At 45.3% G+C, this 27,084-nt stretch overlaps 1 protein-coding gene across 3 annotated transcripts in view; it reads right to left on the reverse strand.

Annotated features, from left to right (window-relative positions):
- LHFPL2 (LHFPL tetraspan subfamily member 2) overlaps nucleotides 1-27,084 on the reverse strand; it is a 173,510-nt gene that overhangs the window by 56,545 nt on the left and 89,881 nt on the right. The window contains exon 1 of one of the 3 annotated variants that reach the window (XM_024755669.1): nucleotides 8,764-8,808. The exons of the other annotated variants lie outside the window; for them this stretch is intronic. The gene's annotated coding sequence lies outside the window, so the exon portion shown is untranslated. Of the gene's footprint in view, nucleotides 1-8,763; nucleotides 8,809-27,084 lie in introns of those variants that run through there. 3 annotated transcript variants of the gene reach the window in all.

A 27,084-nucleotide genomic window follows, 5' to 3' on the forward strand; every position in this document is an offset into this window, starting at 1 on the left:
CCCATTATTTTAGAAGAGCCTCAGTTATACATCAGCTAGCACAGGCTGCATTTTCCTGAATTAATTGTTTTATTGACAGTACAGTCTGCCCAATCATATACATTTTTACCAGCAAAATTCTAATACACAACACTCGTAATTTTGTTGTTATATTAAAAGTGTCACCACCACCACCAGGCAAGGAAAACATCTCAGTATGATGAGAAACAGCTGTTAAAGCACTGCCATTTTTTTTTTTTTTTTTTAGCTTAGGCCAAATACAAGATGATAAAAAAAATGGAATGGGGTTAACTCCCCTGCCGGTGTGCCATCACCCTTCTTCAGAGTCCTGAAGATCACGGTGGACTCAAACCCTTTGCCCCTCAAAGTGTGCTCCCTGGACCAACATCAGCAGCATCCCCTGGGAGCTTGTTAGAACTGCAGAATCTCAGACCCCTTTCCCCTCCCACCCTCCCACTCCCTACTTGTACATATACTTTGGCCTCAGATCTGAGATCAGCCCCCACTCCCTGGAGGCCACTGAAGCTTTCTCCAAGGGGCCCTGTTGCCGTGGCAACCCCGTGCTGGCCGGCATTCCACCCACCTGGTTGCACCCTGGCCCTGCCGGCCTCCTCTGCTGACCTGTCCGGGATGGATAGCAAGGCGTTTTGCCCCCCAAAAATGTTTATTCATGAGGAAAAAGATCTTTTTTTAGGCGTCAATTGCCAGTCCATCCTGGCTCACCCAGTCCCTCTCTTCCCACTTGCCCAATTAGAAAGATCATCTTGTTTCCTGGCATGCAATTCCAAGGGCACTGAACACAGGCAGGGGCCCAGAAGAGGGCTCCAAGAACAGCTCTAAGTGAATGGAAACAAGATGATTTCTGCTCAAAGCAATTTCCTCGGCACCCACCCTTTCCTCCCACCACGGACCCCGTGCTGAAGGGATGCCAAGGCCACGTGGAAGTAACAGAACACCAACATATGCAAGACATTTTTTTTAACTCTCAAAATACAGCAGAAAGAACAGAGAGCCAATCACTTAACTCTCCTTTTATCCCACCCAAGTTGAAAGTTTGATAGTCTTATCCCAATTTCCCAGATGATAGAGAGATGAATCCAAGTTCTTCTTATGTGGAGAAGCGTGCATAAATAAGGGAGGATGTAAAATTCAAAAGCTTCTGACCTAGCTGTGTTCTCAAATTCTGACTTTTTAGGGGAACCCTGGAAATGACCGTAAGTGCTCAATTTACCTTATCACCTTGCCGTACTACAGGGATGGCAAATAGGTCAGGCCATCCCCCTTTTCTTTGCTCACAGCAGACGGCATTAATTTATCACAGTGCTTTTCCCCACTAAGCCTAGATACTGCATCACCTTATCCCCTTGCTGTACTACACCTTGGTGTACTACAGGGATGGCAGATAGGTCAGGCCATTCCCCTTTTCTTTGCTCATGGTAGACGGCACTAATTCATCACAGTGCTTTTCCCCACTAAGCCTAGATACTGCCTTAGAATCTTTTCAACAGACCCCCACCCCAGAACTCCTGAGCCAGGATGCACATTTGAACAGGACGCCAGGTGACTCACATGCACACTGAAGTTTGAGAAACACTAGTGCAAGCTGGACCTGATGTGAGATGCACCTGACACTCCTGGTCTACTATCTTGGAGTTTCCAACCTCTACATCCCCACTTCTATTCCAACTCTTTCAGTGGTTTCAAAAACTGGAGGCTTATATATACAACAGTTGATCCATTAAACTTTTTAAAAATTAGTAGCAAACATTCAAAGATTGGAAGACAATGTAAAAATCCAAATTTCTGGCTTTTCTTTCAGGTGAAAAAAATCAGTACACTGGCAATACTGGACTTACATTTCCACATGACAATAGATGACTGGAGTTGAGTAGTGGCTGTTCTCTTTAGACAGGCCAGATTCTCCAATTTTCCCCAGTCTCCACTATTCCATATTGCCTTACAGTACACCAGCCTGTTTTACTCTTTGAGCTGCCTACCTGAATGTGTGACTATAACATCATAGAGACTATGTTTCCAAAATCGACAAGAACCATCGCCCGTGACACCCACCTTCACATTCAACTCTTTGTACTAATTCTGAAGGTAAGCAACTGCACCTGCACTGGCACTTTCCCCTTCTCCATATGATCCCTGTGCTGGGGAGAGGAGCACGTGCTGTGTGAGCGGCCTCTTCATACCGTTCCTGTCCTGTTTGAGATCCACAGCTTGCTGGGGTCTGCAACCACACACCACGTATCCTTTGTATTGTCTAGTGCCCAGCACCGAGCCCACATCAGGAAACACAATCCTGTTTGCACCCTAGTTCACAGGCTAGCTCTGCCACTCAGTAGCAGCGTGATGACCCTAGGCAAGCCACTAACTCCCCCTGAGCCTGTTTCCTCATCTGTGAACTGAGAGGAAGCACTTAACTCAGTACTCCACTGAGTTATTGTAGGAAATAAACAAAAGATTGCTTGCCAAGTGTTTAGCCCAGTGCCCCGCACACCTATGCACTCAACGAAAGTGGCTATTCCTATCATTATACACAGGTGGTGCTCAACAAAGATTTGTTAACTGATTAACTGACCCATCACCTTGGACCATCCCCCTCCCCAGAGAAATGGTCAGCTCTCACACCCTCTGCACTGACACCTAGGGGAGGGAATGAGGTGTTGTAGCCTCTGGGGGTTGGTCTCTGGACAGGCTACCCACATCAGCAGTAGAGGATGTGGGCCTGTGGGATGGAGCCCTAATACCACACAGCCACGCCTGGCATTCTTCCCTCATCCCTACTCACAACTTCTACACAAACCCGCCAAACATTGTGCTTTTTGAAAAGTTATTAGCATTTCCATATGCTTGCCTTGAAGTTAATAAGGTATATTTTAAAATTCCATTTCAACCCACACAAAGCTCTCCCTTTGCTGATCTCATACTACACTTGGTGAGGACCACACAGCTCAGCGTTTAAGGCTCTCTCCACGTTTCATATAGAAAAACCCTTAAGTGGCCTCTCAAGGTGATTAGCACACTGTGTGGCAAACAGAAGGTGTTTTTAAAAGTACACACACCTACACATTGGTCCATATACCACAATTTCCTTGTTTCAGGAAAAACAGACCTTTCTTGGCATTCATTTTGCACCAGCAAAGTGCTAAGCACACAACCAACACAATACATGCCATGCCCATCAGTAACCATCCCCTTGTGTTCTAAAAGACAAGCTTCATGTTAACTAAATTAGGAAATGGAACTCGTCCAGTTTTCTTTGGTAATGTTTGACCTATACACTGTAAAATAAATGAAAAGGGACTGAATTGGGTCACTGTCTTGTTTGTTTCCTTAAAAAGGGACTGGTGATGATCTCTGAGCTGCAACACTTTGTCTGCCAACACTGCAAAATTGTTGGAAGAAACACGTATCTTTCCAAAAGCAATGCAAGCTTCCATGCAAGCTCCTCTTTTCAGTTCTAAAATATAGTCACTGATTTCAACAGGCCACAGACCTTGGCCTCAGCCATCCTTTTCAGGAACTACAGCGGCCACCCATTCACAGCCTGCAGAATGCAGAGGGGCGTGGTGATCACCAGTGGGAGCGGGCTGGGAAGAGAACCACCCTGGCCATTTTTAGTCTCCTAGAGATGGGGAGGAAACAGAGGTGTCTGGGACCACTCCTGGCACCTGCGGTCCATGGCACTTCCTCAAACATCTGCTGCTGCTGCCACTCCATGACCGGCCCTGACTTGTAAGTGGCACATTAAAGCAGCTCCAAAATTCACTGTTTTAATGGCAGCCCTTGACAGCGGCTCCTCCATGGGGCAAACAATGGTCTTTTTGAAGCGGTTCTCTAGGGCCGATTTGGAATGGTCTGCTTCTCTGAACAAACCACACAGCCCGGCAAGGGAGCCGCTACCTTGCTATGGGGACAGGGAGGACACCCCACGTTCATGGCCTTTAGCAACAAGGAAAACCCAAGGTCTGTGACTTCCCTGTGTCTCTGGTGAAGGAACAACGCTGACCTCTAGCACTGCCAGAGGGAACCACAGAAACCTTTTTGAACAGAGCCTGAGGTGTCCAGGAGGGAAAATGGCCTGAATACTAGCATTAAGAACAAAGGAGGGCTTCCCTGGTGGCGCAGTGGTTGAGAGTCCGCCTGCCGATACAGGGGACACGGGTTCGTGCCCCAGTCCGGGAAGATCCCACATGCCGCGGAGTGGCTGGGCCCGTGAGCCATGGCCGGTGAGCCTGCGCGTCCGGAGCCTGTGGTCCGCAACGGGAGAGGCCACAGCAGTGAGAGGCCCGCGTACCGCAAAAACAAAAACAAAACAAAACAAAAAAACCAAAGGAACAGAAAATCCCTTACCTCCCACTGAGAGGAAGTGTGTCCCTTGATTAACTGCTTGAGGTGTCACCAGGGAGTTGCAGCCTCACCTCCCCAACCATCCATCACCCCCATTTCACCCCAGACCTGGGTGGTGCCAGCCCTCAGGACAGACGCTAAATCAGCCACTTTGAAAGAAGTCATGTAACGGGAACTCGCAGTTGGCCAGCAATGAAGGTGGAGGAGGTGAAACATTTGGGGAACTAGAGGGAGGGGGAGAGATTGGGGAGAGCATCTTCCAAGTATTTACTGATAACAAACTACGAACACTCTGACCAGAGGCCCAAGGCCTTGTGGCACTTCCTTGGAAGTTTCTCACTCCTCCTGAATGACCCCTGAGTGCAGGCGTGAGACACAGAAGCCGCCGGAGGAGGTTCCAGAGCTCCCACTTCAAAGGCGACCACTGCTCGTAGAAGCCATTGCACCTTCCACCGTGTGGAGAACACACGGTGCTGCGCTCACGGCCGAGCCAGTCGCAAAGTCCCCAGGAAAGGAGGTGGGGTCCCTTCCATAAACTCTCGCAATGTCACCAGCCTAGCACCTGATAAATCAGTTACTGAAACAGATCCTGGCCTTCTGGTGACTGGGGGTCCGGTAATACTCAAAAGGGGGGAAAAACGTTAAAAACCCATAAAATAATACTGTGCTGCAAAACCCACAGAAAAGAGAACTTACAGTTTAGATGTGCACCACAGGAAAATGGTAATAATTAAAGCAACTGCCGAGTACCTGCAGACTTACAGAAGTGAGAGCCGCCGTTGGCTTGCGCCCACCTAGCCGACAGAGGACGGGAAGCCAGAACCACTGGTTCTGAGCTTAACCGAGCTTAAGATAAACTTGAAAAAGAAAAATAGCACCCCCATTTGAGAAATGTACTTCTGTAGAAGAAATGGCATTAGAATGCTTTGAGTTTGAATTATGACAAGGGTGCACTTTAAGAGGCAAGCCATGTGTAATTCTAGAATCAATCCTTAAGTTACAGAAATTTAATAGCTGTGACCTTGGATGTTAAAAAAACACAACCCATTGTAGTTAAGCTTTTGTCCAACTACCTCCGTATCCTTCAGAAATAAATCCTCCAGCATTGTGTGATGGCTCTGATTTGCCATCAGGGAAAGAAAAGTTAACAATCAACAGGCCCTCGTGTTACCCCAGAGCACGCTTCCTCCAGCAGGGTCCCTAGAGAGGCTCGGGTTTCTGAATGGGGGACGTGGCTATGGCCCCGGTGGCAGGACAATCAAACACACCCACTTTTACAGAGCTGCCAAACCCACTGGCCCTTGTCCCTCTGCGGAATCTACCGGCAAAGGCCACTTGTGAATTGCTTCCTGGGATTTCCAGGAATCGCCCCACGGGGTGGGGGGCTCCCCCCCTGTGCCCACCTGGGCACTGTTATCTCATCACCCCTTCATCTCCTCGCATCCCCCTCCCACCTGTCCTTCAAGGTCTATAGCTCGAATGCCATCTCTTCCAGGAAGCCTTTCCCTTTAGACGGTCTCCCCACTGGGTGGCCCAGGTTTTACTGGAGCCCCTCTGACGGCACAGCACTTTCTAGAGCAGGGTGGGTTTAAGAACACGATTTTTCTCCCTTACTGGACAGTCCACAAGTTAGTTCTGAATCCTCATCTGACTCAGCGTCACATCCCCACAGGGCCGCACACGCAGTCCCTGCTCAGCGCCCCCCTAGAGCGCCGGCCCGCCTGCAGGGAGGGCGGGTGAGCCCGCAGGCCTCCATGGGCCAGGCGCCGGGACCCCGGCCTCCCGGCCTCCCACCCAGGCGCTCTGAGCTTCCCACCTTTCTCACTGCCCCTCTGGGAGGACAGAGAGTGGCAGGATGGCCCCGCCCTCAGCCCTATCCCTAGAGACAACTCCAGCCCCCAGGCCTGGCCTCCTAGGTGCAGGGGCATAGGGTCAGGCGCTGCTGCAGCTCTTTCTCCAGCCCCACTCTGGCCGCCCCCCGTGCAGGTCCCAGAAGCACAGGCAGCACAGGGAGGCCGTGCAGGGGCTGAAAAAAGAGCCCTTCTTCACCCAGTCAGGTCACCTTCAGGTCCACACAGATGGAGAAGTAAGGAGACGGGGAGAGCTGCACAGTGACAATGAGGACAAAATATCAATAGGACGAGGCAAGGCCTAGGGGCACTGTGGTCTGGGAGCTGAGGGCAGAGAAGGTGACTGTGCAGACAGTGGAGGGGACCGCCCTGGAGGCAGACCCGGGCGGGGGCGGGGCGGGGGCAGCAGCACTCCCTTCCCTGGCGGTCCTGAGGGGCTGACAGCACCGCCCACTGACCTGGGAGCAAGCTGGGGGCCCGAGGGCAGCTTAGGAAAATCACTGACCACCCACCAGTGCCAGGGTAGCAATGAGGAGACACCTGCCAACGGAGCATCTCCAGGTTCTCAGCTCTGCCCGGCTCCCCGGGGCCTCCCTTAACTCCAATTCCCCAGGCTGCGAGAGCTCCGCTGCCAGGCGGCTGCAGACCGTGACCTCCAGGAGGGTAGGGACCCCATCTGTCTCCCTGCTCACTATTATATCCTCACACGGCGTCTGGCGCACACAGCTGGCGTCTCGTAACTACCTGTTGGATGACTCCTCAGCAGGCAAAACAGAGCTTGGGTCAGGTTTGGAATCATCGGAAGTAGCACATTTTGAACACAACAGGCAAAGAGCAAATCTGCGTCTCCATTCCATGATTTATACACAGGGGACAGAGGGGGCAAATAAAATCTTTAAATCAAAATCGACAGACACTTTCTTGTAATTAAGTCAGGAAAACCTCAGTTGTGATTTTTGTCAATAGGATGAATACATATTAGAGCAGTTCCCCCTTATCCATGGTTTCGCTTTCTGTGGTTTGCTACCCAGAGTCAACCATGGTCTGAAAATATTAAATGAAAAATTCCAGAATTAAATAGTTCACAAGCCTTAAATTGCGTGTCATTCTGAGTAGTGTGACGAAATCTCCCAAAGTCCCCCTCCGTCCCTCCTGGGACATGAATCATCACCTTGTCCAGCTTGTCCCACCCGTTAGTCACTTAGTAGCTCTGCTGCAATTGTCAGATTGACTGTCGCTATATCACAGGGCTTGTGCTCAAGTCACCCTTATTTGACTGAAGAGTGGCCCCAAAGTCAAGAATAGTGATGCCAGCAATTTGGATCTGCCAAAGAAAAGCCGTAAGAGGCTTCTTCTTTAAGTGAAAAGGTAAACGTTCTCAAATTAATAAGGAAAGAAAAAAAATCATATGCTGCGGTCGCTAATATTCAGTAAGAATGAATCTTCTATGTACGAAATTGTGAAGAAAAAAAGAAATTCGTTCTGGTTTTGCTGTTGCACCTCCAACTGCAAAAGTTACAGACACAGTGCGTGACAAGTGGCTAAGATGGAAAAGGCATTAAATCTGTACAGTAAGATATTTTGACAGAGAGAAACCACATTCACATAACTTTTATTACAGTATATTATTATGTGTTCTATTTATTATTAATTATTGTTGTTAATCTCTGGCCATGCCTAATTTGTAAATTAAACTTTATCACGGGTGTGTGTGGATAGGAAAAAACAGGAAATACGGGGTTTGGTGCCCCCCCCTCAAGTTTTCAGGTCTCCACCGGAGGTCCTGGAACGTGTTCCCCATGCATGGGGTTGTGGAGGCAGGGGTGGGCGGCTATTGTATTTGTCTGAATCTTCAAGTCACCGATCTGTGCAGATGCAGCGAGGAACCACAGCTCTGCTGACTACAGCAGTTTTAAAACAGGTCGTTCGGGCGAGGTCAGGCCACCTTGGCGGGGATGTCAGGCCAAGGGCAGAAACGCGTGCCAGTAAGTCCTGGGTCACTTTCTTGTACACGCGCGCGCACGCACACACACACCAGAACACAAAAAGGGCAAACTGAAGCGACTGTTTCGGCCGGCATTAATCTGCATCTCAGTCTGCTTTTTAGTAACTCGGTCAGACTCCAAGCTTTTCTTTCTTGTCTTCTCTTTTCTAAAAGAAAACATTCCCTAACCAAAATATGGAATTCATCTGCATGTAATCCCAAGTGGAGCACAGACTCATTTCCTCTTGATCTGTTTCACTTACTCCCACTCTCCTTTCTCATGGACAATGACTGGAAACACTCCCCGGTAGGAATTCCAACCGCCCTCTCTGAGACAGATGTTTAGGAAACCACTGACAAGCTGCCCGTCACCACGAGGCACTCTCACAACCATTCAGGTCCAAACTACCCAGCTCTACCATGACCCGCAAGACCTTAGGTAACTGTTAGATCAGGTCAGACAGATACCTGTTATTTAGCAACTTTTTCTCCACATCCCCTTTAACCAACACTTTCTTTCCCCACCAGGAGGCCACATCCAAGGCCCTATCTCAGCTAAGTCATCCTCACCTGCTACAGCATCAAGGGTGGGATTTCTCAGGCGTCTCTAAAGATCCAGTATGGTCAAATCTTTCGATGAAAACATTACTTTCAGGAAGTGAGTGAGGCACTTGGGAAAGAAAAATGAACTTGTATAAGCCACTAGGGCCCTGTTCATAAATTTCTGCTAGGCAAATGGGGCCCTTGTGGCTTGAGAGAGTTATTGCTCAATACTTCCTAAGCACCCACACAAGTTCATGTTTCTCCCGGAGGGCCTCGCTGGCTCCATGAGAGAAACACACTACAGGCTTCAGTCTTGTTTAAAATTGGTGTGTTGTACGGAGGCAGATGGTTCAAGCCGCCTGGATGTGCTATGCAATAGCTGCTCAAACAGTTCCAGCTTTTCCAAATGCACCTACAAAAACAAAACTAAATGCCTGTTAAATTCACTCTTTAGGGAACTACTCTGCTCCAGCAGAGTCAACTGACCGGAGAGAAGTTTCAGCAGAACCTAACGCTCTCACTGGAACCATGTGGTTATTGGCAGAAATAAGGAATAGTTCACACACATTTGGAAGGGCACGAAGTAAGTGAACAGCAGATCCTCACAAAGACTACCCTTACCCAGCCTTTGTGAAGGCCGTGTGTGGCACAGAGGATGGACTGGAGAAGCTGAGGTACCATCTGAGAAAAACACCCAACATTTAAGAACTTAAAACCTGTGCCAAGGTTATTCCACCTGCCTTAGCAACGCTACCTGCTGCTGTGGCTTCAAGAGTCCTAATTTCTCCTGGACCGGTAAAACTGTGGAGTGACTGTGAGCCATTAAATCTGGGCACAGACACACACTTCCAGAGCTGCACGTGCTGGCTTAGTATTAGTATCCCCCCGTAAGGTTAGACTGTTAGCTCCTTTTCTCTACATTCTTTTTACAACCAGTGAGGATCATTTACACACAACACTACATTTCAGCTTTATATGGACCCATCTTGGAGCGGGTTGATCATAAAGTTGTAACTATGACAAGAAAGACATTTTTCAAACTAGGTATCCTTAGGTACTCCACTTACCAAAACCATTAGGGAGGAAAACACGCACATGTATAAAAATTAAAAAGGGACTAACAGAGAGAGGAAATGTAGCAGAACATTTACAGACATAAACTCTAACCAAAGGGACCTAACCCCAGCTCCACTACTTTATCAGCTGTGTGACCTTGGGCAAGTTATTCAATCTCTGAGCCTCAGTTTTCCCATGTGTGAAATGGGGATAATAATAGAACCTACATTTACTACCATGGACATGTATCCGAGGCACAGCTCTCAGCAAATGGAAAGCTCTCAGTAATGGTAGCTTTTATCACGTGACTCGTATAACCTCTGCTCCATAGCTCACTGGGGCTTACTTAAGAACGACCTTCTCTGGCAGAGTCACCTGCACAGATGACCAGAATTGGCCTCCTGTTCCCCTTGCCACTTAGGTCACAGTCTACATGTCCTGTTTATATTGACTAAGAGTTTCCTGATGACATAGCAGTTACCCAGAAACATCTAATTGTTTAGTTCTTTGCTTTTCGCTGCTTCCAAATGTCTGCGGATTGATCTATGTGGATCCCAGAAATGTAATCGTTACTTGCTCGGCTAAAGAGGCTTCTCTCTGTGTTTGTTTTTACTAGAAGTCAGTCCTCTGAGCCTGCGGTTTGCAAACTTTTTTCTGAACGTAGAACACTATTTATCAAACGGAATCTGACAAGCAACTCCAGTTCTGTATATGAAACAGATCAAAGCAGAGCTGTGCTGATTAAAAAGTAAGAGGCTGACAAGGGCCACCTTGCTCCTGTCACAACCATTCCATCCAGTGAGCCCCTAAAATGCGCCCAGGAACTGTAACACTCTGCAACATGCTCAGAAAAACCCTGATCTAAACCGCTCTTGCAGCTTGGTCCTCATGGCCCACAAACACCACATGCCCTGACCGTGAAGTCACACTGCAGGGCTCTGGCTTCTCGTGTCCCAGTTTCATCAGTGATAGCAAAGTCAGAGACCCACAAAACCACGATCCCTCGCTTAACAACTGTCCCTAACATGGCTGTGGTCTGTGCAGACACACAGGCTTATTTTCTTTGTTTTACTGACTTACCCTGAGATACATCAACCCCCAAAAGAAATGCCCTAGGACCACGGTGTTCACACGGCCGTGCCAGTCGCTGTGTATGATGTAGGATATCGCTGTTACTGGTTTCTGGAGGAGTCGAGTTCCATTTAGAGTTTTTTGCACCCATTGGGCTATGACGTATAAACCAGGGTCGATCTAATCTAACAAAACTCCAAAGAATTTTCAGCGACAGTGACATGCCCGTGGTGGAGTACATACTCTTCACAGAGCTTGTGAACTACCAGCACAGGGTTCACATATGGGAAATGTAAGAGGGATAAAAAAATGAGAGAGATTCAGGGTAGGGGGTCAGAATACCGAAGCAGCTGGAGAAAGTTGTCATTTCAGAAATCTTGGAGACTGGGAAGCAGGCCCCTCCTCCTTTGCTTCACTGCTGCTCAGCGGAAGTGTGATGGAGATTTAGCTGTGGGAAGGCGAGAGGGAGAGGGAGAGGGAGACTTGTCCAGGGTGGTCCAAGGGAGACCAGCCAGGAGTGATGGGGCTGCAGCCAACCAACAAAAGGTCCCAACCAATCGTGAGGAAAGTATTTCCTTCACAGAAAAAGCCACCCCATGTCCCAAGGGAACAGCTGGAAGACTCCCAGCCTGAGTCATTCGGAAACAGATTTTACAAAGCGCTCCAGAGTTTCCCGGGGGAACCATCTGGCCATGACGGAGGAAGAGGCTTCATGACCAACTGGGTCTTCTCCAGCTCCAGCTCCCATGATTCTTGCATCCTCTGCCTCTTCCCAACTCACTGCGGCCAGCATGGCTGTGGCCTGACTGTCACGACCCTCTAGCCCGAGCATTTTAAGGCCTGGACGTAGCGACTGACGTGGCTCTGCCTGAGGCCTCCCAGCTGCAGTGCACGAGCCTGCAGCCCTGACGTCCCCGTCCACAGCTCCTCCTGGCCTCGGAGCACTGAGAGGACGGTGGGTGTGATGTCCCAGGACCCAGGGCTGCCAGGCCCAGGCCCTCCACAGGCAGGCCTTGGCAATGGGCAGCACCCAGGCCTCGTCCACTTCCACATCTCACCAGGGCCTGACGAAAACGGGCCCCTTTGACATCTGCTAATCAGATTTGCTCCACGGAGCCAGGAAAAATTAAACTAGCTCTATGCCGGGAATGCTGGCGAGATCACGAGACCTCACATCCCCACAGCTGGTCTGCAGGTGGAACAGATGTCTGCTGGAATCTAATATTTAAGCTGGAAGGATGAGCCCTAAGTGACACTGGTCACCTTCAGAGATAGCTGTCAGCCAGCCCTCGGGAAAATGTCAGGTGAACGGGCTCCAACTACTCCTTCAGTTCCTCTAATCTTCCGGAGGCAGTGTTAGCACGACCGCCCTGGACCACTCCGTCTGTGATTAGGTGCCATTTTCCGGTGCTGCGAATCACATGCCAGACATTTTAGGTTCCTGTTAACTATTCATGTGACTCGGGTTTCTGGAAAATCCCTGTCCAGAAATTTAGTTTTAAGCTAGAAAAGCTTCATAGAAAGTATCTGATTAGATAAACAACCATATTTTTTCGGTCTTGTTTCGAAATTTTTGTCGGGTGCTACTGCTTATGTTAGTGTATCCATTGACTATGGCTGTGTAACAAAGAGCCTCAAAATTTAGTGGCTTAAAACAACAGTCACTTACGACTTCTCACAATTCCGTGCGTTGCTTGGGCTCACTCACGCACTGCTCTCAGTTGGGTCAGCTGTGCTAAAGGCCCTCGATGGCTTCATTCACACACCTGGAAGTTAACACTGCCTGTTGATGGGGGCATCTAGGCTCTCCTCCACCGGCCTCTCATCCTCCTGTAGGCTAGACCAGCTTCCTCACATGCAGGTCTCAGGGCAAAGCCCCAAGAGGGCAAAAGTGAAACTGCCGGACTTTAGAGAACTGGACCCTGGAACTCACAGGACACCCGGGCTGCATCGATCACTCCAAGCAAGTCAGAAGGCCAGCCCAGATTCAAGGGGTAGAGAAACAGGCTCCAGTCCTGGATGGGAAGACTTTAAATCTGCTTTAAATCTGCCACACGTCAGCATCTCCCCCACTGTGTCAGAGTGACGTGAGTTCTGGGAGACGGCTTGCAGGTGCTTTCAGATCAAAGGGATCCCAGGACAAATGCCGTATCCTATATGCCACCCCTGAAAAGCCACTGTACTCACTAGCATGTAAAGTCTCTGAGAAGTACCACAATGAAAATAAATCCTGTTTAACTTTGTTTCATGACGAACAAGTATGTTTACAGAAGCCAAGGAACTTTTAACACCATTTTGGAAAGTGTGGTCATGAATCCTGGATTTGGAGAACAATTCTAGCTTAGCATACTTTTGTCTTTTGGAACATCCCAGAAATGTCATATGTGTCCAATGTATGTGTGAAACTGAAACTGGCACATACTACCAGAAGTCCTGTGTTGAGGTCATAAAACTAAAGATCACCACGGTTGTCTCTCAGGTAATTAGACATGGAGAAACTTCTACTCAAAATCATCTTGATTAGCCCTAAAAAATTTTCCTCAAAGTTGATACACAAAGGTTTGGAGTCTTCATCTTCAGATATAATATTTTTGAGCATTGACAAAAGCCCTGATTCTTACAGAATGGATGTTAGGGTTCACTCAAACCTTCACAAGCCTAAAATTCAGTGAAAATAGCATAACCAATATTCTTCCACAAGGGGCTGACGAACCACTCAAGAACTACTTTAATTGTTATCTATTGGCCACCGATCTGTACCCTCCCATACGATTTTCTGCTCATGCAGAAAGAAAAAAGCTCATCCATCCTCAAAACCAGGTTCTCCACTGGAAGTTTTCGATGGCTATGATATGGAAACAATAAATCTAACACTCTGGTCATTAGACTATGATGGTCTCAATAGTGGGTGAAGATTCATGTGGGCAAGGCCAGGTCAAATCAAGATTTAGGGCTGTAGGGTGACAGCACTTATCAGACTGGAAACGATAAGAGCAATCTCCCCAAATTCAAGGACCAGACCCCCATCCCAGCCCCTGCGCCTGGAGAAGAGCACCAGTGCACAGCAAAGGCACACTGCAAACTGGATGCTAAATACAAAACTGAACATAGATCCCATTTACTTTTGTTTCTTCCCTCGTGCTGGGGAGAGTGACTGACAAGGGGTAGAGAGAAGGATTTATGCGTCTGGCTGCTGGATCTGTTTCTTAGACTTGATTATTCTTACATTCACTCACTAAAGGACAGTGATTCATCCAAAGATACAGAGCAGCCAGGGGCCAATTTACTAAATCAGACTCAAGACGTCCTCACATTTCTTTCTTTGGCATCAACTACTTTTTTTTTTTTTTTTTTTTTTTTTTTTTTTTTTTTTTTTTTTTTTTTTTTTTTTTTTTTTTTTTTTTTTTTTTCTTTTTTTTTTTTTTTGTTTACCAGCCGCTCTGCAGCACGTGGGATCTTCCCGGACCGGGGCACGAACCCGTGTCCCCTGCATTGGCAGGCGGACTCTCAACCACTGCGCCACCAGGGAAGCCCGGCATCAACTACTTTTAAGTCTTCGTCTTATGTTATGAAATCATTAGGGAAGCATCTCCTGGAAGCCTGAATGCAGTTTCAAAGGATGGAATGAAAGTGAATCTACAGAGGACTGGGGAATTCCATGGGGAAAAACAGTCCATAAATGATAAAAGAGGAAGTAACTAATTCTATATACTGTTAAACATAGCTAGATATTTAGAACACAGAACACTTGGGGCTTGATGGACTGATAGGAAATACATGGCAAAGAGAGGATAAATAATATACTTTATGCATAATATTCACCACCTGTATGAAGCATGTCACCTTCCCCTTTAACAAGGCATCCACAGGCTTTACAGGGATCACTAACCAGCCACTTAGCACGAAATGTAGGTTTCACTGCCAAAAGGCTGCACTGATGGGACTCCGAACCTCACACAAGTTCCGTAAGCGCCATTCATCATCCTGCACCTAAGCTGTTTGTTTCTACGACAACAGGATGTTTGATGGGAACGTGGACACGAGCCAATAGAAATGGTGTGGCTGTAAGTGGTTAATACCTGTTGACAATGGTGCAGGGGAGAGGGCACAGGCAGGGGCGAGGCCGTCAGGACTCTCGCAGGCTGACTTCTGCCTGCCGCCACAACCTCACTCACACCAACCCCTCCCCGCCGCCCAACCACGCTCTGCACTTTCAGGTCCCTTGCCTTTGCCCTCCCTGGTCTCTGCCTGGACTGCCATTCTCCTCCTTTACCCCTGAGTGAAACCCAGTCATCTTTAAGGCCCAAGTCAAACGTCACAGCTCTGGGATGCCTCCCCAGACAGCAGATCTAATTGCTCCTTCCTCTGTCCCCAGTATAATCAGTTTATCACAGTGGCAGCTACTTCTCTGCTTGTCTCGTGGCTGCACTGGGGCAGGAACACTCTCCTGTTGTTCCGCCATCATGAAACAGGTCTAAGTAATTAGATAGCTGATAGCATCAAGATCTTATCCCCTTGTCCCCTAGATGACACCAACAGAACAGACGACAGGATATTAGCATATATTTTCCATGTTAAGATGTATCATCAAGACTGTTGTATAACAGAAAGAATAGACAAACACATAGCAGAGGATTCTTTTTAAGGTCCACTAGCAGCACTGGATTCCACCTTTTTTTTCCTTCCCCAGGAATTTCCCCAAGTAATGAAGGTGGCCCTGTCCACACTTGGCTGGCCACAGATTTCCGCCAGATTTTTGTTTTCTTCCAGATCTGAGTGCATGGAAAAAATATCGTAATTTCCTTGTGGGCCTAGCTATAATTCTGTAGGCTGATTAGCACTGAAGAAACTGCGACCCTATAAGGAGCTGGGACGATCCAGCTGTTCCATTTGTTACCATATGGCTTAGCAGCCTTTGTGACTGAGGCACGATGTGTCATTTTAGGAACAACATCTAGACACCTCTCGGAGATTCCCTCTACATCTTCCCTTCCCCGTTTCAGGATCAATGGCCAATTCTCAGGATCTTTTAAATGCACTCCGACATCTATCAGGCACTGATACGACTTAAGTACATTCTACTAACAGTCTCTGCATGTGCTTTGTTTCTGACCGCCTGAGGTGTCTCTCTCTCAAGTGAGCTCGTCTGTCAGTGTTCAGAATGTTAAAGCAGTGCACTCAGCAGGCACTGTTGGTGCCCCAGTCGTACTGCCCTCAGCCCCCTCTCCTGAACATCTGTACAGCAAGCCCCCAGGACCTCCACCTGAGGGCTCTCTTTTTGGCCCCAGCAAGGAACAGACCTTAAGCGCTGGTCTGAGGTGCACCCATCAATGACGAATGTGAGTTGGAGGAGACATGTCCCCGCTTGCTGGCCCCTCAGATGGGATGATTCTGAAGAATGTTTCCTAGAATTCACCAGGGATTGAGCAACCTGCTCCAGAGCATCCCTTTACTGGCTTTCTTCTCCTCCCTAATTCACATGCCTATTCCCCTAACAATGCTTTCCAGGATAACCTCCCAGGTAGCCAACTTGTGCTTCAGTCTTTGTCACAGGATCTGTACTGGGGGAACCCCATCTAAGAAAGGTACAACAATGAAGCAACTTGATACCGATAAGGTAAGGCAGAACCCTGGGACATCCCATATTCAGGTGTAGTCAGTATTCATGGTAAACAAAATATGTCATGGTACATTCGTGCTGAAGAACCTTTTCATGTCTTGGTCATAAGGAGCCTGAGAGCCTCAAGAAGCGAATGGAGCTGTCTTAAACCTCTGGGAATTAGTGCATTATATGTGTCCTAAAGATTGGATTTCAGTGGCTGTTTCCAGCTTCCATGGTATTAAATTTCCTTTTATTCTTCCCAGCACCATATTTCCAATAAGCCCTGAAAAAAATGTAACCCTGGGGAAGGATATTTTGCTATCTTAATAAAGTCTTTCAATCCTTAGGAAACAATTCACCGTATTTTCATTCTCCAAAATATTAATTTTACTCCATTAAAGAATCTTATGAAAATAATTGTATTTCTTGCCTGATTCCACGGGAGGTGAAGTTGAAAAACTAGCTAATAAAGGATAATTCCAACATTACAGAAAAACAACACATATGGAATATGGAAAGAATTAAGACCCAAAGGAAAAATGTCAAGTCCTCAAATCAAAAACACTTTAAATAGAGAGTAATGACCAGGGCCTCTCACTTGACTAATGCGTTAGAGGTTACTCAAGGTGTACTTTGCTTTAAGCCAAGCAAGTAGGTTAAGAATTCAGGTTTCTATAAAAGATAAATTAATGGATGAGGATTTACTTCACACATAGAATTAATAAATATTCCACTACAATACCATGCTCTGAAAAACATCAATTTTACTTCAGAGAAACCTGATTTACTTATTTTTAAAGACTGTCTCTAATTGGGAAAGTGATCATCATTCGTTCAGGGAGTGAAGCCTGAACTAGGGCAGGAGGAAGAGGGAAGCGGATGAAGGATGTGAAGGAGGTAGAAATGACAGAACTTCATATAACCCACGGGATGTTGCCAATGAGGGAAAAGCAGAGTCTCGAGATGGTACTCAGGTGTCTGAGTAGCATGGAGGATGAAGTAGAGGTCTTTTTACCAGGAGATAGAATCCAGGCCACAGGGCCAGTCAGGGAAATGGAACAGGTGCATTTGAGGGCACACTGCATTAGATGTGCCAGTGGGACACCAGGGGGAAACCCCCAACAGGCAGAAGGCTACATAGGTCTGCAGACTGGAGAAGAGGTTTAGTCTGGGGAGGTCTGGCCTGTGGGCAGCAACTGAAGGCACGGAGTACGGTAGAGAACTTGGAGAATGCAAGGAGATGCAGGAGAGACGGGGTCAAGGACTGCCTGGAAACTATCTTAAGGGGTAGGCAAGAAAAGTAATCCAAGCAGCCTGAGAAGAAACATGAGCAGAAAAGAAGCAGGTAAGGGACTTCCCTGGTGGCGCAGTGGTTGAGAGTCCGCCTGCCGAGGCAGGGGACACGGGTTCGTGCCCCGGTCCGGGAGGATCCCACGTGCCGCGGAGCGGCTGGGCCCGTGAGCCATGGCCGCTGAGCCTGCGCATCCGGAACCTGTGCTCCACAACGGGAGAGGCCACAACAGTGAGAGGCCCGCATACCACAAAAAAAAAAAAAAAAAAAAAAGAAGAAGGAAAGAATCACTTCAAGGGGTCAATGAACACTTCATTATGAGCCAACACGCTGTGTTTTTATTATTCCTCTGTCAACAGGCATTATACCACGTCTGCCTGGACAGGGCAGGATGCAGGGTGATGACAGGGTACCCACAAGGTCTGGGTGAGGGAGGAGAGGTGCTCACTGGGTAGACTTGACTTTCCAGATGCTGACTGTCACAACCAACAAGTCACATCACAACCTCCGAGTGTGTTCTCTTTGACACTTCCACACCTGATTTCCCCTCAAATACAGGCCAATTTGGCACGCAATTAACTATCAGTGAGAAGACACCATGCTCAAAGTTATGCATTCCAACACATCCTTCTACGAAAATGGAAAATCATAAATGTCACAATTATCATAAATGACAATTTGACCAGAAAAGGACATAAACAATCACAAAAGAGAGAAAACAAATGACTCTTCTATTTATGAAAAATATTCAATTTCATTAGTAATAAAAACAGTAACATTTAAAATGAGGTGCCATTCTCACATCCCAAACTGGCAAAGATGAAAGATCTGATCATCTTTAGGGCATGACAAAACAAGTACTCTCTTATACTGCCAATGACAGCCCAACTTTCCTGGATATATTTTTAAAACTGAATCAATATCTATAAAAGCATATTCAAAGTTTATATTTAATGGTTTTTAAAAAAATCAGAAAACAACTCAAATGTCAAAAATAAAATGTTAAAATGATTTAAATATATACCATAAGACAATATTCAACCACTGAAATTTTTTTTAAACAAGAAACTTTTTATGATATGGGGAAATGCTTATAATATTTTATTTATTTATTTATTTTTTGTGGTACGTGGGCCTCTCACTGTTGTGGCCTCTCCCATTGCGGAGCACACAGGCTCTGGACGTGCAGGCTCAGCGGCCATGGCTCACGGGCCCAGCCGCTCCGTGGCATGTGGGATCTTCCCGGACCGGGGCACGAACCCGTGTCCCCTGCATCGGCAGGCGGACTCTCAACCACTGCGCCACCAGGGAAACCCAATGCTTATAATATTAAACAAAAAAGTAACTGAACATAAAGTCACATACAGAATAAGTGCTCAATTATGTGAAGAAAAGAATGTACAAAAAGAAAACCTTGTCATGAGATTGGCAGTGGTGACCCCTAAAGGAACTGATTATTTTTTCCCTTCCTGCTTATACTTTTTTGTATGAACATGGATTATTTTGATAATCAGGAGAAAAACACATACAAACGTCTTCTGGCAATTCTAGACCAGCCACAAGAGTAAGTACATAAGGACTACTGCTTGGCTTCAAGAGTATACAGTGCTCAAGGGCACAAGAAAGACTGAGGTGTGACCTTTGAGCAGGTAAAAAAAAAAAAAACAAAAACCCATCTTTAAGATGTGCAGATGACATAAATATACAAGCATAAAACAGACTAAATAAAAATGTAATTCCTGGGTTTTTGCCCAAGTGACTTTCTCTGTAACTACCCTTGTACCAAAATGCCTGAGTTTCTAGAAGGGCAGACTTAAATATACTTGATGTGAGGTGTAAATGGCCAATAAACTGGTTACTCTGACCTTGAACAATGATGAGTCCATGACAGCAGTTGACCACCACCCTAGTCTGAACGTGCCTTTCCAATCCATAGTCATTCCATGAACAGCAGGAGAAAAATAGATTGAACTTTAATTGAATCAGGAATGCAGTTTGAGAAAGAAGGAAGAAGAGAGAAATGAGGCAGTGAGGCAATAAGAGAGAACCCAGCTCCTACAGATTTGTCACAGAGATTTCTAAAGTGGATATGCAGTCATATTTGTCTTCATTAGCTGTGAGTTAATGACAGGAAGTGTCCATTTCCTAACACAACTTGGCTGTGTATATAGAATAATTTGGATCAAAGTCAGGTACATTTCCAAGTCCATCTGAGCTTGCCAATTAGCTTTAAGAGTTTTTCACAGGCTGTTCTAGGCTGGTAACATAAGGCACAGAGATTGGGGGCCAGTCCCACTTTTACAGGTTGCCTGGCACCCCAGCCCTATAATACCTGGTAAATGGCTGCCCCGTGGCTCATGGGATGCTGGTGTCTGGAAGGAGAGGGCCGCTGTATGACTAGTGGTCTCCCCACAGGGTGAGAGCACAAGAGGGAAAAGATTACGAACACTTTATTTTAGTTATTGAATTAATCCAAAAGGAAATGTAGATTAAATCAATATTTAATTCAGAAGAAGTCAGTTTCTGTTACAAAGCCATGATGAAATTTCAAAGAGTAGAGAGGGTGTTTATGGGGGCAGGATCTTGGAACTTCAGAGCTATATTATGGCCTTCTTTGGTTGTAAGCATGGATTGCTGTGGTTTGACATGGCAAATGATTAAAAAAAAAAAAGAATACCAAATAAAAATGTATGCAGCTACTATTTACCTATATTAACAAGCTTCATGTAAAAGCATAAATGTATTTTATGGTGATAATGAGGGAGACACCTCTACACTATCCCAGTGTATATTCATTCACCTGAGGTCAGTTCACCCCCTTCCTTTCAAGGGACAATTTAAAGAGTGGACCATTAAAGTAGAAAAGCTTTCTACATAAGGATTACAGCATTTCTCCATGTATATGGGACGGACAAGAGAGGTACCAGCTGGAACCAAATCAACTTGCTGGAGGGTGCAAATAGCATTTTTCATAGACTTAGGCATTTGATCACAATAAAACTATGTCTACTGATGTGAGATCCCAAAGGTCCTTGTGGACCAACTGCATCAGATGGAGAACCAGAATTCCCTGTGGAATAATCCATCAAAGAACCAGAAGTCATAGGAAGATGGTTACATCAACATTGAGAAGAGTTCCTTTCCATGTAGGGGATCATGGATTCTTCTTTTTAACCCCAGGCTTCACCTCCTCTCCCCAAAGCAGATGAACTTCTACTTCTCAAAAGAACTGAGGCCACCACTTGGGAATTCTCTTAACATCTACTCCTTGTACTTTAATCTTACCCTATTGCAACCCTCCCTCCCTCTGCCACAGAGCTGCCCCAGCCCCTGCCCAGAGCAACCTCACAGGCACCTTTCCCCCTTCCCCCGGGACTGCACTTCATCAGTTAGCTGCAGCCCTGCCCACCCTCTCCTCCCCAGCCCTCGTCGTTTCTTGCCACTGACACCTTCCTACCTGGGCTCCTGGCCTCTGGTCAATCTGTCACTCGTGGTGCCTTCTTAATGTTCAACTTCAACCCTCTGCTTAAAAGAACCTTCTTTGCTTCCCAAATTATAAATGGGTTATATTCAGATGGTTACTAGACTTATCATGGTGATCAATTCATAATGTATTTAGAAGTCAATTCCCTATGTTGTTTACTTGAAACTAACGTGATACTGTATGTCAACTTTTTTTCAGTTAAAAAAAAAGTAAAAGTTAAAAAAAAAAACAAAGTGGGTGAATCTAATAATTTGATTCTCACCAGCGGTATCTGAGAGTTCATGCTGTTCCACATTCTTGTAGGGATTTGCCATTATCAGACTTAAAAACCTTTTGCTTATCAAGTGGAGGTGAGGGTGTATCTTGTGGGGGGTTTGTAATCACATTACTCAAGAGGTTGAGCAACTTTTCATTTTATTGGTTCCTTGCGGTTCCTCTTTATGAAGTGCTTGTTCAAGTATTTCGCCACCCTTCTCCACTCCTGGATTTTTGCTTCAGTTGGTCGCCTATCCTCTGTATTGATTCACAGGCATTCTCTACATATTCTCCTTCATGAATTTATGAGTGTTTTAAATATTTTATCTTTTCACTCTCTATATAGGCTTTTGATAAAGTTCATAATTTTAATGTAGCCAAAGTTATCAACTGTTTCCTATATGACGTGCTCTTTGTTTCTTAAGAAATTATTTCCGACCTCATGTTAATAAAGATATTTTTAAATATCAAAAAAATAAGCAAACAGGTCATACTCCCAAAAGTCCTTTATAAATTGGAAGTTATACTTAAGCCCACATTCACGCCTCCATTTGCCCAACATTTACTGAGCACGTAACACGTGTCAGGCACTGTGCTGGGCAGCCTATAATGTACCTGAAGTAGAGTTCTCTTCAGAGAATGTTACAGAACCAGCTCTATAGTCTAAGCATCATTTATCCTCCATCCATTCAGCTGATATTCACTCAGCACCTACCATGCATCAGACACTGTATTGGGCACAGAGGGTATAATAAAAGACTCAGACCAGCCCTCAGGAGGTTTACAGTCTACCAAGGGAAGCCACTTTTCATAGAAAGGGAATGCCCCTGCTGGGAAGAATGCTCAGAACTCTCCTTCAGACAGGCACAGTGTCTACAGCCAGACTTCTGACCAGAAAAAAGACAACCTATCAACATGCAAGTAACAGAAACAGAAAAAGAACTGCACTCAGTTTAAGTCTTTAATGCATTTAATTACTTTGATTTGCTTTTGCTAAGTCTTGTAAACCACTGCCTACTTAAATTTTATTTTATCATTTTCTATCCAGAGAATGTATATTTCATCCAATTTACCCTCAGTAAAAGGACAAGGCTATAATATCCTCTCTTACTAAGTGCTTCTCCTCTCCTATTAACTGCTTTCAAGCTGCTGGTGGAAATGAATTCTATACTCTAATACTGTAATTTAAAAACAGTGAATTTCAGATTCTTCATGAAATTTGATAATGGTTTCTATCTAATATATAAATATCAAATCCTGTTTAATTCCTAGATAAAGTTTACAGTACTGGAAAGTAAACTCTCTCATTCACTTGCTCAGTATGGAAAAGTATGACGGCAAGGTATTTGCCATGTTTCTTACAGAAAGGGGTGCGGGTGTCACAGATAAATTACAATGGAAGAATTTTGACAAGGAAAGTGACTGGTGTTTGTTGGCACCAATTACACAGGAACACAATCAGAGAAGTTAGGAAACCTCACTACCATCACTTTGTGACACAGCCAGGACTCAAACCCAGACCAAGATGATTCTGAATCTAACACTCTTCCCCCCACCACTTAAAATACACTTAAGTGTCACCCAGGGCATAAATGTGAAACAGAATACCAATGACTTTCATTGTATTATCTTCTCACGTTTCATACACACACCGGTTACAACTAAACATCAAGCCAGCAATTATTCCCTTCGGAATGCATCTCTGTATTTCTGGTACTACAGTAAGAAGGGAGTGCTACTTGCTATAGGTGATTAAAAGTCATTTTCTCCTGGATGACAGTTCCTAAACCGATCTCCTGGGCATGGCAAAGTGTGACCCGGGCAACAAGGTATCTGCATCAAATTTCAGAGCCAACAATCATCAAGGAAGCAGAATATTTAGCTGAAAAACAGTGTGTGGGTTCATATCCTGGTGGATGGCGGTGAGTGCCTCCCTTCGTACATTTCGTAAGAAGGCTGAGGGGAAAGACTACAGCCAAGATGTCTAAATGGAGCCTCAGGCTGTACCACGTGAGGTTCAGGTAACACATCTGCTACGTGCCTTTTCTTTTTCTTTCCAATTTTAAGTATTTTTTAAAATTCCTCTAAACTTGTTAATTGGTAAACTGAAACAAAAAACGTAAAAGAAGAAAAAAACCACGTTCATAATCTGCAGTCTATTGGAAAAACTTGTACTTCACTTAATAAATTAGAAATTATCCGATTCTTTCAAGGATCGTCTAGAGCAGCACCATCCAATAGAATTTTGTGAGCCATGTACATTATTTTAAAATTTTAGGAGCAACATTAAAAAAGCAAAAAGAAATTAATTGTAATAATATATTTAACGCAAAATATCCAAAATATTATTTCCACACAGAATCAATATAAAAAGTATTAAAATATTGACATAATTTTTTCTCACAGTAACACTTCAAAATCTGTTGTGTATTTTGCACTTACAGCACATCTCAACTGAGGCACTAAATTTTCATCAGAAATACTTGATCTGATTTAAACTTTAAAAAATTTACAGTTGAAAAGTAGATGCCCAAGTTGTCCCACACATATGTAAAAGTTTTCCAATAACTGAATTAACTATTAGTTCTAAATTTTAAATGAACTAAAATTAAAAATTCAGTGCCTCTGTCATACTAGCCATATTTCAAATACTCAATGGCCATATGTGGCCACCATATTGGACAATGCAGGTCTAGAGCTTTCACTTTGCAAATCTCGTCAATTCTGGTAAGAATTCTTCCAGATGGGGAAAGATCTGTTTGCTCATGAAGAAAATCCCGGAACACTAACTCCCAATGCTCTGCCCTTCTGAATGAGTGAGTCCCACATGGCAGCATATGGCCACTCTTAGTTTATTCAGGACAAAGATGACCTTCCCTGGTCTAAACTATCATAACATGATACAAAAGACAGCACAGTAAGCCGAGGTTCAAACTGGAGAGATTTTAAAACCACGGATATTCTTTTGAGTCAGATTCTCTGTCTCCCTTCTAAAAGTATTCTGGCAAATTTACTGGCATATTTCTTGAGATTCACCAGGTACTAGTTCCATATGCCCCACTCTACACACAGTACATCATTTAATCTCACAGCAATCCTGTGAGATAGGGTGAGAGCCAGAGAGGGTGTTAATAATTTGTTCAAGGTCATACACCTAATTATAAGGTGCAGAGCTAGGATTCAAGCCCAGAAAGTCAGATTAAAAAGAAAAAAAAGGGTTTCCCTGGTGGCGCAGTGATTGAGAGTCCGCCTGCCGACGCAAGGGACACGGGTTCGTGCCCCAGTCCACTGCCATAGAAGCCCTTTGATTCTAACCACACACCCTAAGTTCCTACTTTTCAAAGCCTCCTCACAATTCTCACGGAGTAGGTGGGGCAGAACAGAGCAGGAATCGCCTTGTACTTTACCAGGGAGACACAGGAGCTACCCAGCAGAGCAGTCCCTCCACCCCGTGTCCAATGCCTTTTCTAAGATGCCTGGGGTCAAGAGCCAGGCAGGGGGTACCTGTCGTCTACTATGTACCACGCATGCTGCCATCATGCCTTGTTCACTCTTCCAAACCACTCTGGAAGGAAGTAGTATCCACATATAAAGAGATGAGAGTTCCATCAGGTAAGGAAGGCTGCCTTCAGTCACACAGCCAGCTTGCACCACAGCTGGAATTCCAACCCAGGTCTGCATCCGGCCGAGGTGGAGCCTCAGCCTAGGGCCTCCTGATGATAAGACTCTCCCCAAACTGCAGTGACTCTCTTTGTTCAAGAGAAACCTTCTACCAAGCTGATATAACATGAGCGACCATATACAGCAGAAGGTAGTATCAGATTTCTTCGTAATTTAGATGCTGTTAATCAGAGTGGCTGTTCTTATGTCTTCTGATTTGGTAAAGTTTTATTGTATTTACATGGGATGAATTCACAATTCAAAAAACAAAAACCAAAAGAGATACAGAGCAGGTTGGTTTTAATCTGGTTAAATCTTCAGAGACAGGGATTTCAAGGGCAAACACGACTTAGCTGCTGAAGGCACTGGCAGATGGAACTGGCTTTTCCCCAGAGCTGGATTAAACAGGCCAGCCTGGAACTGATCCAGAGTGACAACTCACAAAGGGGGACTAAATCATCATTGGAATACATTGGAAACATGGAGCCACTTAACTCGGGGGTGCATTGCCTCATAACAGGCAAAATGGCAATCGGACCTGTTTCCACTCAAGCAGACAGTGCCTCTGAGTGGAAAGAAACACCCCTCACCAGCACAAGCCTGTCTCTGTTGAGAATATTCCCCTCATAGAACTGTATGAGCAAAAGCAGGCCTCACCAGCAACCCCAATTATCACCTGGCTGGCAGGTCTCTGGAATTCTGGATCTGAACAGCGCATGGCAGATTGTTATTAGCCAAATTTTAAACAGGTTTATGAACACCTGGCTCAGAAAATCACAAGTAATAAATCCTTTATTTTCAATGTGCAGGGAAAGGTATGTATTTTTTATTAATAGTCTTTATTAATAGACAATCAGTTTCTCCCACCCCTATATAAACATGGAGCAGATATTTAAAGATTATCAGTTTGATAAAGTGCCAACAGGATACCCACCTGTCTTGGGTCAGCCTCGGCTTTCCCATGAACAGGAACTTTGCTCAAATAATTTCATAACTCATAAGTGCTTACAGTTCCCATATAAAAAAAACGAAAAACAAGCCAAGCTTCCTCACCTAACCCAACCAGCAGTTGTTAGGACAATTTAAAAACATTTGAGAAATCAATAGTTCAATTCACGACATAAGAGCAATTTTTCCTTCCCCAGAATCTGTAAACAAGAAAGATCACCTTTCCACAAATGAGATGGTATCTGTGAAAATACTCTTCAAATCCCCTGCACGTGGCAGACCCTCCTGGACAGGGTGTCGGTCAGTCCCAAGTACATACCATGCACTGGTTCCCTTGGCCCAAGCCCCACCCTCAAGTTCATGACAAGAGCAAGGCCCCTACAGGACCAGGTTGAACAGGCCTCTCCCTCTTGAGAAACAGAGCTGGATCAAAGTCTTTGGGGACAGTTATTTAACTTTCCACTTTGATTTCCTTGAATGCATACTGTAGGAGGTTACTCAGCCCCTATTTCTGTTACTAATATTCTCCCAAAGTGACCTTTATAAATTCAAATCTATAGAGTTAATCATAAATCACCTATTAGTCAACTGTTTTCAATTTTTATTTAGGCAATTCCTCTACCCATGCTGTCATCAAAAACTAAAATTGGGTAATTCGAATTGGCCATCTCTACTTCCCCTTTCAGAGAGAAATGATAACAAAGGGTGAATGATCCAGAGAAGCTCAAAAGGAAAGACAACTTAAAGCCAGCTGTGCCCATTATAAAGAGGTCTTAAACTTGTTTGTAAATGGTGACAAAACAAACCATGTCAGAACTGAAGGTATGGAATTTACAGCATTAAACTTAATATCATTAGTGAAACTTTACAGGGTCCTTTACATTTGTGTACATCAAAGTGGTATTTCTAGCCAAAAACAAAAACAAAAAAACTAGTGGTTATCATTCAGGGCCCCAAAGTTTGGAACACTGCACCTCTTTC

The sequence above is a fragment of the Neophocaena asiaeorientalis genome, unplaced genomic scaffold (assembly GCF_003031525.2).
Source record: "Neophocaena asiaeorientalis asiaeorientalis breed wild unplaced genomic scaffold, Neophocaena_asiaeorientalis_V1.1 scaffold37, whole genome shotgun sequence".
In the NCBI taxonomy this organism is placed as follows: Eukaryota; Metazoa; Chordata; class Mammalia; order Artiodactyla; family Phocoenidae; genus Neophocaena; species Neophocaena asiaeorientalis.